Raw genomic sequence first — 16,697 nt, 5'->3', positions numbered from 1 at the left:
TTTATGAATTATGTGAAAAATGTGAAAGACTACCGAAGTATCGTCATTGGTATTCCAAGGAGAATGGTAAAGGAGTACGAACAAGGAAAGTCCCGTTGAACCTTAGGAATAGATTCAAATTTTGGGCATCCGAACTCGTTGAGTTGAGTCTGAGTTCACTTATGGATGCGAACTTCCGAACTCGTTGAGTTGAGTCCGAGTTCGTGAGATGTAACTAGGCATCCAAGCTCGTTGAGTTGAGTCGAGTTCACTTATGGATGTGAACGTCCGAACTCGTTGAGTTGAGTCTGAGTTCGTGAGATGTAACTAGGCATTCGACCTCGTTGAGTTGAGTCCGAGTTCACTTATGGATGTGAACACCCGAGCTTGTTGAGTTGAGTCCAAGTTCCCTTATGGGCGGGTTACATGGTAGCTTGGCTACATATGTGGCACTTAAGTGCAACTTTCCATGTATCCGAGTTATATTCCGATGTGTTCAACGGGTAAAATTCTAGTGAAATGGAAGAATACTCAAGATGCAAGTGACGTATTGGTAAGTGTTGTGGAATGGACACTTTGGACAGGTATGTACTTAACCCTCGGGTTGAGACCTGATACGACAACAATAATGTAGTAAGACGATGAATGATGAATAGAAATGTGATATATGTTTTGGTGATATTATGCTAATGTTGGTTGGTATAATTGCTTTGTTAAGTTATTTGTTATTTGCATGCGAACTTACTAAGCATTTATGCTTACTCCCTCCCTTCCATTCCTTGTAGTTTTGACAAGCCGATTTAGAGATCAAGACGGTCGGAGGCACGCTCACACTATCAACGGACCATCTCGGTATGGTGGCTTGCATATTTTAGGAATATGGCATGTATAGCATTATAATCCTTTTGTGTATATAATCTTATGATATAGCTCATAGATGGCATGGAAATGTTTGAGAATGATTAGCTATTGGAGTGGCTAATCGAGATTGTATTTGATAACACGTATGCTTTATGTGCTAACTAATCTATGGAAATCCATAAAATGGTGAAATTTGCTATAAAACAGAATCACACAGCAGCAGTGACGTGAGTTTGAAAAATCACTAAAATAGTAGAGATATAATTAGATGATGAATAAAATATGTAATTGAATATTAATGAATCTATTTTCATATGGAAGAAACAAAATAGGTAAAAGAGTTATATTTATGAAATATTTACGTTTGGTGAAACAGGGTCAGAGCAATTTCTGGATTCCCTGTTCTCACTTTATAAATTCACCATAATTTGTGTAAAATAATTAGGACTCAAAATTTATATATATGGATTCCTTATGAGTCTGTTTTTAAGTGAAACAAAAGTCATAGTCATTGGATTTCTGTACAGAAAGAAATTTGATTCGTAGTGCACAGGGGTCAGAGTAGCCTAAACTTGAACAGGGGAGACTTTCACTAAAAACTGTACTAATTGGCCCAACCAAAAATTCTAGAAAAAAATTAGTAGATAGATATTTGAGTCTAGTTTCAGAAAATTTATGGGTCTTATTTCGAGTTTTGTAACTCGAGATATGAATTTTTAAGCCACTGTGATGCAGTTAGCCAGCTTGTCTGAAAATTTTTAAAATCAATTGTTTGAGCTATTTAATTAATGAATTAAGTCCGTTAACACCTCGTGCTCGACTCCGGCGATGGTCTCGGGTACGGGGACGTTACATATACATAGTCTTTATATCGATTTGCCTCATAGTAGCTCTTAATCTCTATATTGTTTTGTGTTTTGATTGTTTTTTTTTACATGTTATTCCATAGATTGTTGTAGCATATAATTTATTCGTTTTTTTGTATTATCATGTCAATTATTCTCCATACATGCTTGAACATTGAGTTACATTTTTTAGATTAATTATGTTTAATTGTTTTGTTAGTTGATTAAATAAATTGTATTATCTTCATTCGTCCATTGTCGTATTTTATGCATACGTATATTATCCCATATCATTGTTTTCCACTTGGTTTATTAAATTTGGTTTTATAAGGTCCAAATCTTTAAGATTAATTTCGTTTTATTTCAAGTCACATTAATGCGTTTTAAGCTATTTTCATAATTATTCTTTTAAAAAATTCTCTAAAACGAAGACAATACTCGATGTTTGGCAATTCGGGAATCGTTCTCTATCGTGCTGGGTTGCGATTTCCCATTTTTTCAAAACAATCGAATGTTCCTTTGGAATTTCACTCATGTCTTTAAAAATTCTTCAAAACGAAGGTAATACTCGATATTTGGTGATTCGGGAAATCGTGCCCTATCATGTTGGGTTGCAATTTCCTGTTTGTTCAAATAATCGAATATTCCTTTAGAATTTCACTCATGTTCTCTAAATTCTAAATAAGGCAATGTCCGATGTCTAAAAATTCGAGGAATCTGCCCTACTGTGCTGGGTTTCAATTTTTTCGTTGGACTAAATAATTGGTATCCTTTTGCGGTTTTCAACATATAAACTTTTGGAAGTTGAAATTTATCGTGTTTTCGAGGGTATAAAGGATCGTGTCCTATCGTGCTGGATGTGATGCTGTATTCCTTTGAAATAAGAGAATTTTGACGACCAACTTGGGCTACTCAAATGTTCATAAAAGGAACCACATTTCAAAAAAAAAACATTTTCAAATCTCAGACATAAGGACAGTATTTAATCGATTTGGTACCAATTTTGGGCGTAGTGAGGGTGCTAATCCTTCCTCATGCGTAACCGATTCTTGAACCCGTTTTCTCATATTTTCGTAAGACCAAAATCGTTGTTTTAGTAAAAGAAATATTTTATTAAAATAACCAAATTTCTAGGTGATCCGATCACACCAAAATAAAAAGATCGGTGGCGACTCCATGTTTTATTTTCAAAAAGTAAATTCCCGTTTGTCTTTAAATTTGAAAATTGGTTTCGACAATTATATTTTTATGGCCTACAATTTCAGAGGATGATTTCGTGAAAATTTCGTTCGAAAATTTTGACGTTTTGGCACTCAATTTAGTCAAAAGACTAAATTATAAAAAGTGCAAAAGTTGAGTTCTACATGTTAGAGGTGTCTAATTGTTATGAGATTTTAAATTGGAGGCCCTTAAATGGTAATTAGACCACTGGATAATTTTTGGAAAAAAATGGACATGAAATGGGTGAAATAGAATATTTTTAAGTTAGGGGCATTTTGGTAATCTAGTAATTAAAATGAATTAAAAACAAAATTAAAAGCCAAATTTTGTCCATCTTCTAGGGTTTTTCAAGCTTCCAAGCTCGATTGTAAGTCCGTTCTAGCCCCGTTTTTAATGAATTTTACAATTTTGAAATCCTCGTAACAAGATCTACTCATTTCTACCCATATTTTGAGCTAGGGTTTGTGTTTAAAAATTAACCCATGGATGAAGCATGTGTTTCGATGTCTAATGGTAGAATATGAATGCTCGGTGTGTAATAACGACTTTTACTAAGTGATTTTCGGTGAAATTGTAAAAATGGACCGTTTTGTAAAGTTACAAATTTGTCATTAAAGTGTGATTTAGTGGAAATTAGGGGCTGCTACAGTTATGATAATGATTTATCTAGGCTTAAAATGAAACTAAATTGAACAAAAATCATTTTACGAGCCTAGGGGCCAAAGTGCAAATATGTGAAAGTTTAGGGGTCAAAATGTAAATTTGTAAAAGTATGAATTTTGGACTCATATGAATAATGTGACTAATTAGTAAGCTAAATGTGGTATTATAGATCAAGGAAATGAGATTCGGGCATAGATTAGAAATGAATAAGATTATAGACTAAATCAGAATATATAGTCGTGCTCGAACCCGAGGTAAGTTCATGTGATTTTAATAATGCAATATTGTATTTGAATGCTAATGCTTCGATATTACAAGAGTTGTAAGTATATATATGTCAATAATTTGATATTATGTGATTATTTTGATGATATAACATGTTCTTTATGTTTTGCTATTATGATGAAAATGTTGCAATGCCATGTGATTATGAGATATTGCTATGTGAATGAAGCCACAATTCGAGTACAACCGGTAAAGGTTTGGAAGTTTGATGGAATATGATGTTTCTTTGAAATGAGCAAGTTTGTATGTAAATAATATTTCGATTCTTTTTATGTAATTATCTTTTGTTACTATATGAGATATGGCTGCCTATAGAATGATCAATTGATGTAAACTACGAATTGGGATTAACTAAGAACGAGTTAGTAAAATGTTGAAAAGTGAAGAATTTCCCGATTGAACCTTCGAAATAGAAGAGATACGAACGATCTGTTGTGAGAACACATGTGTAGTACTATATGCAAGCTACTATGTGTTTAAGACAGTTTTAGGTCACGTGTGTAGTACTAAGTGTTGTCTACTACGTGTACCAGATTGTTAGGTCGCATTTGTAGTGCTAAGTACAGGATACTATGCGTACTCAATAGTTTCGATCACATGTGTAGTACTAAGTGCAGGCTACTACGTGTACCGGATTGATAGGTCGCATGTGTAGTACTAAGTGTAGGCTACTATGCGTACCCATTAACTTCGATCACGTGTGTAGTACTAAGTGCAGGCTACTATGTGTGTCAGATGGATAAGTCACGTGTACAGTACTAAGTGCACGCTACTATGTGTACCAGATTGATAGGTCGCATGTGTAGTACTAAGTGCAGGATACTATGCTTACCAGGGAGCTTCGGTTACAAGGGTGGTATATGCATAGGCCACCGAGTATCTATTATTATTCCGATGAGTTCAACGGGAAATTTACTAAGTGAAAATACATATGTACATGACTATGTGATGAATAAGCGGAAGTATATCTATGTGAAAGTTGTGAATAATGTGCTCGATTGTTTAGCAAATCTTTTGGTATGATAGAATGGAGTAAGTGAAATTATGTAAAAGTGAAATTTTGTAATAAAACAATTTTGGACAGCAACAGTTGTGTGACTTTGAAAAATCACCAAAAATGGTAGAAATTGAATTAGAGGTTGAATAAGATATGAAATTAAAAATTAATGAGTCTATTTTCTCATAAAGGAAACGGTGAAGGCAAAAGAATTTCATATTCTGAAGTTGAAGCTTAAGTCGATGCCAAAGCCGGTCTGGAATAGGGAACACCAATTGAAAGAGCTGCCTTCCCTTATAATGTGGGATCAGTTCTTCTCGAACACCTCCTAGGAGCGTCGCATTCGATGCATCTAGGGTTTTATTTTAGAGAGGCGCCTTGATATTTGGATTTTTGTGAGACAGGGTAAGAATGATTTTGGAATCCCCTATTCTGATTTGGGAAAATCATTAAAAATTGTAAAAAAATAATTATGGGTTATAATTTGCATGTTTAATTTTAAGAGGAATTGATGGGGACAACATCGAGAGCTGACCATGAGATAAATAATTTTAGTGAAGAGAGGTTGGAACTTTCAAATAGTCAATAGGGGTATCTTTAATGAATAAACTGTACTAATTGGCTAAACTTAAAATTCTGAAAATTTTATGGTAAAAATATATGCGATTCTAGTTTCTGTGAAAATTAGTGGTTCTCAATTTGGAGTCCCATACCATGAAATAAATAATTTTAGTGAAGAGAAACTTTCGGAGAGTGAAATAGGGGTATCTTTAATGAATAAATTGTACTAATTGACTAAACCAAAATTCTGAAAATTTTATGGTAAGACGATATATGAGTCTAGTTTTAGAGGAAATTAAAAGATCTTAATTTGGAGTTTTGTAGCTTCGGATATAAATAAATTAGTAACTATGACTAGAGAAAATAACATGACTAGAAAATAAGCAAAAGTGTAATTATGATTACATTTTCATCGAATCATGTTGCTAATTTGCTTATTATTATCATATGAACTTACTAAGCTTTAAGCTTACTCCCTCCTCTCCATTTCCTTAGTGTTCTTATGTCAACTTAGGGTTGGAGACCGTTGGAGGCAGCATCACACTATCAATCCAACAACTCCAGAGTATTATCATATGTGTATTAAATTCCTTCAAGTGAGTGGCATGTATAAGGACTAGTTTTTGTGTTAGATGTTGTTATGATTAGCCAAATGAATTGGCATATATTGATTTATTGTATATGGCTATGAGATGTGGCTTAAATGGTTATGGCTTGTATGTAATATCCTGAATCAGGGCTTAATAGGAATAATGGTTTCATGACCACAAATCCGATATAGAAATAATTATTTTATAATTATTTTGATGATTATGATATGATTGCATGATTGTGTGAAAATTTCGTGATGAAATTCTATGCCTAAAGTGCTTAAATTGAAAGTAGGGACTAAATCGAATAAGTTGCAAAACTTGCATTCTAGAAGTTTTTAGTATGAAATTGTTTTGGAATATTAATGAGGAGGTCTTAAATAGCAATTTGACCAATTTTAAGTTCATGGACAAAATTAGGACATGGAAGGAATTTTTGGAAAGTTTAGTAGTAAGGGTATTTTGGTCATTTAGTTATTAAAATGAATTAAAACAAATTAAAAGCCAATTTTTGTCCATCTTCTTCATTAGGCCGAAATTTCAAGGTTCTCCATAGCTAGGGTTTGTTTCAAGCTTCCAAGATCCATAGTAAGTGATTCCAAGCCCCGTTTTTAATGTTCTTTAGGTTTTTGGAATCCCGGTAGCTCGATTAAGCTTATGTTAGCAATAATTCAACCTAGGGTTTATATTTGGAAAAATACCCATAGGTGAAATTTGTGTATTTTGATGTTTTATGACATGCTGATCATTTTTCCCTTCTATGGCAACATCAAATTCTCACTTTAACACATAGTTATGAACAATAACAACTTTTACCGATTAAGCCGTTTTACTCATTTTTTGCTTAAAACCGCTTAGCAAAAGTTGTTTAACATAATTTCAGCCTTCAGATTCTACCATAAACATCAAAATAAACAAATTTCACCTATGGGTATCTTTCCAAATATGAACCCTAGCTTAAATTATTACTAGAATAAGCTTAATCAAGTTATCGGGATTCCAAAATCGTAAAGAACTTGAAAAACGGGGCTAGAACGGACTTACTATTGAACTTGGAAAGCTTGAAAACCCTAGCCATGGCTTCCCCCATGCTAATTTCAACCTCCATGAAAAAGATGAGTCAATTTTGCCTTTATTTTCCCATTTTATTTCTTTTAATTCCAAATGACTAAAATGCCCTTAAGGCATTTCTTTAAAATTTTGTCCTATTCATGCCCATTTTTGTCCAAACGAAATATAATGGTCTAATTACCATTTAAGGACCTCTCTTTAAACCCCCATTTCAATCAAGTACTTTTGAATTAGAACACATATCTTGCAACTTTTGCAATTTAGTCCTAAAAGTCCAATTAAGCACTTTATCAGTAAAATTACTTAACGATATTTTTACACAATATTTTAATCAATAAATAAACCTTAAAACATAATCAGAATAAATTTTTGACTTCGAATTCGTTGTTCTAAAACCATCGTTCCTTTTAGGCCCTAAATCAGGCTGTTACAGCAACTTCTGCAAATAAGCCCTAATAAGCAAATTAAACATGCAATCTAAAAAATTTCTTATCAATACTCTAACACATGCATCTAATCACTCAGTAAATCATAAAAATTAATTGAAATAAACTTTTCTATCTCAGATTTGTTGTTTCGTGACCACTATTCCATTTAGGCCCTATTTCGAGATGTTACATTCGTCTTAAGTTTCATTCCCCTTAGGTATTTAGGGGTTTTAGTTCATAACTAAATAAGAAAACATCTCAGAATAATAAAGAATACAAAACATAAAGAAAACCTAAAACTCCTGAAGGGGAAATTGAGAGGAGATCTTTGATGGTGAATTCGGCTTCTAAGATAGATTAATCGGCTTCCTTGGAGTAATTCCTTACTCCCTATTCTCTGTCTCCCCTTTCTTCCTCCTCTAAGGTGTATTTATAGGCTTTGGAATGCCTAAGAGCCTTCAAAATTAGCCTTTTCCGAATTGGACTCAACTTGGGCATGGCAAGGACACACCCGTGTGCGATTTCTTCAGGTCGTGCTCGAGCCTACCAAATTGACACGGCCGTGTGGTCTGCCCGTGTGAGGAGGTCCAGGCCATGTTGATTTTGTACTTTGGCCCATTTTCTCTGTTTTTGGCCTGTTTCTCGTTCCTTTTGCTCTCCTATGCTCTCCTGAGTATAAAACATGAAATTAAAGCATTAGGAGCATCGAATTCACCAATTCTAATGAAAAAGCATCCATAAAATGCATTAAGCATGGGGTAAAAATATGTATAAATTACGGTTTAGCAAATACTCCCACACTTAAGCATTTGCTTGTCCTCAAGCAAAATTCTCAATTCATAATCAAAATAAATTCTTCTCAACTTATAATTTCTATCGATAATATCTCAAATTAATCCATAGGTAATAGACATTGAGAATTTAACTAAAAGAACATAAAAGTTTCAAACATTCGAAGTTAAGCATTTTATTCTGAAAACATAGGTGTCTCCCCTCATCTAAGTAATTAACTTCTATTCAAATATCACAGAGTTTCACATCCTCACAAAAGATTCACTCAAATCACTCGAGGTGTTTAAGGACAATAAATGAAGCACTCAATAGTCAATAATGAAAAGTCGTTACCATAGGCTTGCATGAAATTAAATCTTCACCACTGTAATTTAAGATGATACATCAATCAAAAGGTCTTTAGAGGGTTGCAATGAGGCTTGGTTAGGGGGTGTGGTTACAAGCTGGAAGAAAGGGTTATAATCAAGATTGAATTTAAAAATTTCCTAACTAGAAAAAGAGTTAATCATCACTTGCATACAACAAAGCTTCTTCTCAGAAAATGGAATTACTAATGTGTATACATAATTTTTTTTAAGAACAAGTTAAATAACATAAACTAACTATTAAGAACAAGACATAGCTAAGCAATTTATTCAACTCAAATCTCGACAAAAATAGGGATTAATTTAGGTTATTTCAACAATATTGGGTTAAGGGTTAATAATAAGGGTAATATAAGAAATGGCTTGTTAGGCTCAACGGGGTTTACTAGGGGTTAATCGTGGAGGTAGGCTTCTCATGGCATGGGTGGGTTAATCCTAAGTGCCTTAATCATTTTGACTTATCAAATCAAATGGTGTGGTCTCGACATGCATAATCAAGCAAGTTCTAGAATAACAGTTCAATATTGACGCACTCAAAGCAATAATAAAGGTGAGCATGAAAGAATTAATAGATGCTCAAAAGGCTCAAAAATCTCACAAAAATTACGGCTTTTTGATGTTTAAAACTTGTGAATTCCAACTCAAAGTAATACCTAAACTTTGGGGAAACAACCTAAGATTTTAAATTCCTAAAAATCAAATAATCATGGTTGATTCTCTAATGTCTTAAAGTTTAAACCATCAATGCATAATTGCCTATGTTGTAATTCAAGATATATCAACAAAATCATAGATCAATCAAAATTTATCCTAAATATGATATGAGAGCTTTTCAAGAGAACAAGGCAGTTATTTAGGGATTTTTATGATAATGAAATAAATACCCCCCACACTTAAGATGTACATTGCCCTCAATGTACAAAGATAGATATTAGAGTATAAAAATAAGATAGGGAGAGAAGTGAAACTTCCTGTGTGATGAATTCCTCAAACTGGAGTTTTGGAGAGTAATTGGTTCGAGAGTGGAGGAGGATACTCCGGCGGTCGTAGAGGTTCATTAGTCCATAAGTCCTGTGCCAAAAGAATATTATATCTAGTGGTAGCTATGGTCGTGGTCGATCGGGACATGGCAGTCGTGGAGAACCTTTCCCGGTGGAGTTTTTTAGTTCCTATGTGATGATGAGCTTAAGAGCTCTATATAACTATGATAAAATAAGGAACTTTTTAGGAGATATAAGGAAAAATAATTACTCATAAAGAAATAACTAAAATTGATAATTAAAAATAAAATTCTAAAATCTACTAAAATTAAAAATAAAAAGTAGTTTTAATAAATATTAAAAACATAAAATAATAAATAAATGTTTTTAAACATCTTTATCGCTGGATGGTTCACGAGGTGGGACTGGTGATGAGATGTGGAGGTGCTGACAAATCTGTTGTAGAGTAGCATCAATGTTGTTAAATCGTTGAAAACGCTATTGGTCGAATCAAGTGAGGCACTCAGAAATGTCAGCATATGAACCCGCTGCATGAACTGGACGAGAGGGTGGTGGTGGCTGAGTCGGTGGGTCCTCGTGCTGTGGGGGACATCATCAAGAATGTCCTCGTAGGCCTCCTCCTTGGTAGATTGGGCGAGACGATATTGGGGAGGGTTGGTTCCTCGGTGCCTCTCGATCATCCTCATGCTAAGCATGTTCAAGATGCCTTGTGGAGACCTTTGGCCGATGAGGGTAAGGGATGATTCTTGGGCCGTGGTGCTGAGGAGGCCGAAGTGCCGAGCCAACCGAGTAACATAGGGGCCAATGGAGATTACCCCCTTCCTATGCCACTCTGTCTGGTGCTGAATCGCGCGGGCGATGAAATAGGCAAGGTCAATGACGTGCCCGTACGACATACACCATAAGAAGTAGGCATCGTGACTATTGACGTCGCCAGTGCTCTCTCACCTCCCTGTAATTGTGTAGGCCAAATTGGCGTGTAGGTACCTTAGAAAGGGAGGGAGAGCCGATGCCTTGGAGCGGCTAGGATTATAGGTGGCCCCAACTGGTACTAGTGTGTCCCAGCACCGTAAAGGAGGACAATGGATGTGGCAGTTGAGAGCATGTAAGTCATTTTCATCTTTGAACTTCTCCGTATATAAGCGCAGTGCAGCACCGAACTCTGGGACACTTAGCTGGCGGACTAACCCTCCTAGGCAAAACTGGATCGTGTCGGGATCATCGTAGTTTGTCATTATGGTCTGAAGATAGAATGTTGAGCATAGTTTCATCGTGAGCTCGAGGTATGTTGGTTTGATGATCTCAAAGAATAGCTCCCAAGGGTCAGTGGTTAGGAGGGCCCGAATCACATCAGCCAACTGAACTTGTTCTACAGCAACCCAGTCTATGCAGTGGCCCGTAATTAAAGGTCGAGCCTGAAATATTTAGAAAAGTTCTTCCTGAGGCCCACGGGGGAACTACAGGAGAGGGTGACGAATTTTCGTAGTTGGACCCGCGAAAGATGATGCTGCCTTCCTCTTTTTCAAAGTAGGGATAGCGACCTTCTTTCCTCGTGAAGACGACATTATAAACCTGTAATATAAAGAATAATAATAGTAGGTAAACGAATTTGAAAAAGTAAAAAGTCATAAATTTGAACTACTATTTCAGCTAAAACTAACTCAACCAAAAGAACCATGAGAATAGTAATGTTATGGGTATGGGGTTTTCCTAATAACTCGATTTAACATGGAATGTATGATAACAAACCTAAGAATGCAAATTAAATGATAGACATTGGCATGGTAATAGCATGAGAATGAGCATAGTAATGTCATGGGTATGAGGTTTTCCTAAGAACTCGATTTAACATGAAATGTATGATAACTAACCTAAGAATACAAATTAAATGATAGAATAATGAGCAAAATAAAAAGTAGTTCAAAAGAAATGAAGATTATGCTGATAACAAGCATTAGAAAGAAGTAAAATAAAAGTGAAAGGAGTAAATAAACGTTAAGGGAGAGAGATTGAGTGTCAAAAATAGAGTGGGAAGCGGCGAACGGGCATGGCAGGGAGGCCATGTGAACTTGCAGCGGCTAGGGTTAGGGTTTTTGAATGGGGAAGAAAGTGAATAGTGTAGGGTATTTATAGGTTTTGGGCCACACGGCCAGGGCAGACGCCCGTGTTCCCCAATTTTTGCCCGTGTGTTTTGCATTTTTCCTAGTTGGGCGCGTCTAAAATTCATCCCACGCTAGTGTACCTTGGGCGTGTGGGTTCACACGGCCGTGTCGCACGACTGTGTCTCGCTTTGTTCGCGTCTCCCACGCTCGTGTATGAAAGCCCCACGCCCGTGTTAATTTGACAGGTTCAGCCACGGGTGTTAGACACGGGCGTGTCGCACACCCGTGCTAGTTTCTTAGTTTCAACCACGAGTCTTCCACACGGGCGTGTTGCACGTCTGTGTTGTTTGGGTAGGCTTGACCACAGCCATGTCGCACGGTCGTGGCATTTTATCGTAGCCCGTGTTTGGGGACATCTTTGCCCTGTTTTCACATGGCCCTAAGCACGCCCGTGCTCTTGGCCGCGTCCCTGTGGAAAACCTATATTCAAAAGCTCCTTTAGTAAGTTAGATGTTGAAGACTAAATTTTAAAGAAGTTAATACAGTTAGTGCTTGGGTTGCCTCCCGAGAAGCGCTTATTTATAGTTTAAGCTCGACTTACCTCTCTGTTGAATGATCATGGTGGTTTGAGGAGTTTATACTCTTCATTCCTGCTATCAATCTCATCAAAATAAGGTTTTAAACGGGTGTTGTTTACCTTAAAAGTGCTGAACTTGGGATGACTCACCTCGACCCCGAATGGGAAAATGTTGAGTACCGTGAGAGGGATTTCTTCATTCAATGTGGTATTGACAATGTGGGGATCTGTGGCATCTAATAAGACTCTATCTCCAACCTTAAGTTGATTTGGAAAGGTATTGATCTCGTTCTGTCGTAGATTCGATTTGTCGAGTGTTCTCGGTTTATGCATCTGCCATTCATCTAGCTCCTCGATTTGTGATCTTCGATCTTCATGAACAGGTCCTCTACTATTACTTGAGAATGACTCGTGTGCTTCCTTCAGACTCATTTCCTATAAAGTAGGTTGTACCATATTGTCAGTTTTAGTAGAATGAGTTAAACGATCACCTTCAATTCCCGATGTGTTGCCAGAATTACGAGCTTGAAGGGTGATTGTTTCGTCTCCCACACGGAGTGTGAGTTCACCTGTGCCAACATCAATAATCGTTTTAGCAGTTGCTAAAAAGGGCCTTCCTAGAATTAAATGAGTGTTGCTATCCTCCTCTATGTCTAGAACAATGAAGTCAACGGGAAATATGAATTTATCGATTTTAACTAGCACATCTTCAATAAAACCCTAGGGAATCTTATAGTTTTATCTGCTAATTGAATGCTCATCCTAGTCTCTTTGGGTTTCCCGAGACGCAGTTGCTTAAACATTTTATAAGGCATGACGTTGATACTAGCCCCTAAATCAGCTAATGCATTATTAAGATCTAAACTACCAATTAAGCAAGGAATCGTAAAACTCCCTGGATCTTTTAGTTTGTTCTGTAGATTATTTTTCAGAATAACTAAGCACACTGCGTTTAGCTCCACATACGACGCCTCGTCCAACTTTCGCTTATTTGATAAAAGCTCTTTTAAAAATTTCATTGGGTTTGGCATCTGTGATAGGGCTTCAATAAACGGTAAGTTAATATGTAATTTTTTTAAGAGTTTAAGGAATTTACCAAATTGTTCATCTTAGCGGTCTTTCCTTGTCTCATTGGGGTATGGCACACGAGATTTATATTTGACATTCACCGATTTGTTTGTATTTTGATCTACCTCACCCTGACCTTTTCTTACTACAGTTTCTTGCCTTGGTTCTGGTTCAGGCTCCACAAATCCTTCTTCATCTTGAACATTAATCATATTGAGCTGTTCCCTTAGGTTGGGTTCAGTATTACTTGGCAAACTACTTTGTGGTCATTCAGAGATTAGTTTGGAAAGCTAGTCTATCTGAGTTTCGAGCCCTTGGATCGACGTTTGTTGATTTTTAAGTGTTGTCTCGGTATTCTAAAAACGAGTTCCTGACACCGATATAAACATTGAGAGCATCTCTTTAAGGTTCAGCTTCTTTTCCTATTAGTAGGGTGGTTTCTGGAAACCCAGAGAATGTTGTGGTCTTTGATTTCCTTGACCGCCCCACGAAAAATTGGGATGGTTCCTCCAACCGGCATTGTAAGTGTTACTATATGGATTGTTTTGAGGTCGAGGATTATTACCCATGTAATTTAATTGCTCGTTATCCATGTTGTGGCCATAAGGTTGGTATTCCGAATGGCTTGTTCCACCTCCACTTGCTTCGCACAGCATCACTGGGTGAACCTTTGAAGAACTAAGAAAACCATAAAATTTCTTATTCCAGAGTTCTACCTGATTAGAGAGCATGGTGACCGAATCGATGTTATAAATGTCGGCTGTTTTTGTTGGCTTTGTCCTCATGATTTGCCACTGATAGTTATTTAGTGAAACTCTTCTATGAACTCATAAGCATCTTCAAGTGTTTTATTGTTGATGGTTCCGCTAGCAGCTGCGTCAACCATTTGCCGAGTTGAAGGATTCAGATCATTATGGAATGTTTGAACTTGGAGCCAAAGCGGTAACCCATGGTGAGGGCACCTTCTCAGTAAGTCCTTGTATCTCTCCCATGCATCGTAAAGTGTTTCTAAATCCATCTGCACAAAAGAAGAGATATCATTAAGTAATTTTTCTATTTTAGCTGTCGGAATATATTTTAGAAAAAAAATTTCGATCATTTGTTCCCAAGTAGTAATTAATCCTCATGGTAATGAGTTTAACCACTGTTTAGCTTTGTTCCTTAATGAAAAGGGAAACAACCGAAGACGTATGGCATCATCAGAAATGCCATTGATTTTAAATGTATCACATAGTTCTAAGAAGTTGGCTAAATGAGCGTTGGGATCCTCATCCTGCAAACCATCAAACTGAACAAATTGCTGTATCATTTGAATAGTGTTAGGTTTTAATTCAAAAGTATTTGCAGCTACAGCAGGTCTAACTATGCTTGATTCAGTTCCTGTTAAACAAGGTTTAACATAATCATACATAGTGCGTGGAGCAGGATTTTGATTAGCCGCAATTGCAAGAGGTAGCTGATTGTCTTGGTTTTCAGCCATCTCTTCGGTTGGGGGTTGAGTATCGTCTTCTTACTTGTTCTCTATGTATCTTAAGCTTCTCCTTATTTCTCTTTGGTTCTGCGAACCGTGTGATCGATTTCTTCGTCAAAAAGTAGTGGTCCTGACGGGTTTCTTCTAGTCATAAACTATAAAAACCTGTCAAGAGAAGGAAAAGTAAATTAATAAATAATAATAATAATAAATTAAAGTGCAAGAAAAATAAATGGCTAAAGTAATAAAAATTGAGTGTTCCTAATATCTTAGTTCCCCGACAATGACGCCAAAAACTTGATCGTGTAATTTCGTGATAGGTTTTACATATTTATACTTACTCGTTCTTGAACTAACTATTATCACGATGTAGGCAAGTGTACCTATCGAACAGTAGTATAGTTTTAGCAAGACTAGATTATCGAACCCAAAGGAATTAAAAGTACTAGTAATGATTGTCTTTTTATTATCTAGCCTAAGAATAGAGAGGTTTTTGTTTTAACTAACTAATTGTCTAAACTAAGAATTCACAGAGAATAGATTTGGGGAATTGCTTTTGGGAAAACTGATTGAATGAAGACAATACCTAAGGAAAAATCCACGTAGACTGTTCTTGTTATTCTGGCTCCGAATCGGACGATTTATTCATTCAACTTGTTCCGTAGAGATCCTTAAGTTATGTTATTACCCCTATTCAAGACTAATAACGTCTAATCCCTAGATTGAATAATTGAGACCTTTCTCTAATTAACACCCTAAAGTTGCATTAACTTGATCTATGGATCCCCTTATTAGGTTTCACCCTAATCTGACAGAATCTTGTCACCCTATGTCTAGGCCGGCAAACAACTCCGCTTAATTATGACAAATGTACTCTTAGACAGGGTCTATTCCTCCTCCGAATAAGAGCTTATCTTGAATCAGTATCCTGGGATATCAAAACAAGAATTAAAAACACATAATTAAGAACAAGTTAAATATTTATCATACAATTCAGAAAATAATAATAATATTTGTCTTAGGTTTCATTTCCCTTAGGTATTTAGGGGTTTTAGTTCATAACTAAATAAGAAAACATCTCAGAATAATAAAGAATACAAAACATAATGAAAACTCAAAACCCCTGAAGGGGAAATTGAGGGGAGATCTTCAGTCTTGATGGTGAATCCAGCTTCTGAGATGGATCAATCGGCTTCCTTGGAGTAATTCCTTACTCCCCTTTCTTCCTCCTCTAGGGTGTATTTATAGGCTTTGGAATGCCTAAGAGCCTTCAAAACTAGCCTTTTCCGAATTGGACTCAACTTGGGCTTGGCAGGGACACGTCCGTGTGACAAGCCCATATGCGATTTCTTCAGGCCATGCTCGAGCCTGCCAAATTGACACGGCCGTGTGGTCTGTCCGTGTGAGGAGGTCGAGGCCGTGTCGATTTTGTACTTTGGCGAATTTTCTCCATTTTTGGCCCGTTTCTCGTTCCTTTTGCTCTTCCATGCTTTCCTGAGTATAAAACATGAAATTAAAGCATTAGGAGCATCGAATTCACCAATTCTAATGAAAATCATCTATAAAATGCATTAAGCATGGGGTAAAAATATGTATAAATTACGGTTTATTAACTGTTGATAGCTTAAAAAAATCTAATTTCCAGAACGTACACAGAATAAATGCAAGATCTAACTTTATATACAATCTAATATCTAAAGGACTTACAGATTCGGCGCCTGAGACCCGGTAAACCACACGATAAAATCCTTACTTCAAAATCATTTATAGGCAACTTTATAATCCGAAAAGTTAAAAGCCCATTAGATAGCCCGAGTTTT

At 36.2% G+C, this 16,697-nt stretch overlaps 1 non-coding gene across 1 annotated transcript; it reads left to right on the top strand.

Moving 5' to 3' along the window:
• The first annotated feature begins 14,350 nt into the window (after positions 1–14,350).
• Positions 14,351–14,458, top strand: LOC121211813 (small nucleolar RNA R71). Its single transcript, XR_005907031.1, has one exon. It is a non-coding gene; the product is annotated as a small nucleolar RNA R71 (small nucleolar RNA).
• The last annotated feature ends 2,239 nt before the right edge of the window (positions 14,459–16,697 follow it).

The sequence above is a fragment of the Gossypium hirsutum genome, chromosome A12 (genome assembly GCF_007990345.1).
Source record: "Gossypium hirsutum isolate 1008001.06 chromosome A12, Gossypium_hirsutum_v2.1, whole genome shotgun sequence".
NCBI lineage: Eukaryota > Viridiplantae > Streptophyta > Magnoliopsida > Malvales > Malvaceae > Gossypium > Gossypium hirsutum.
Note: the sequence above shows the minus strand (reverse complement) of the source record. Positions and strands in the feature narration are given on the sequence as shown.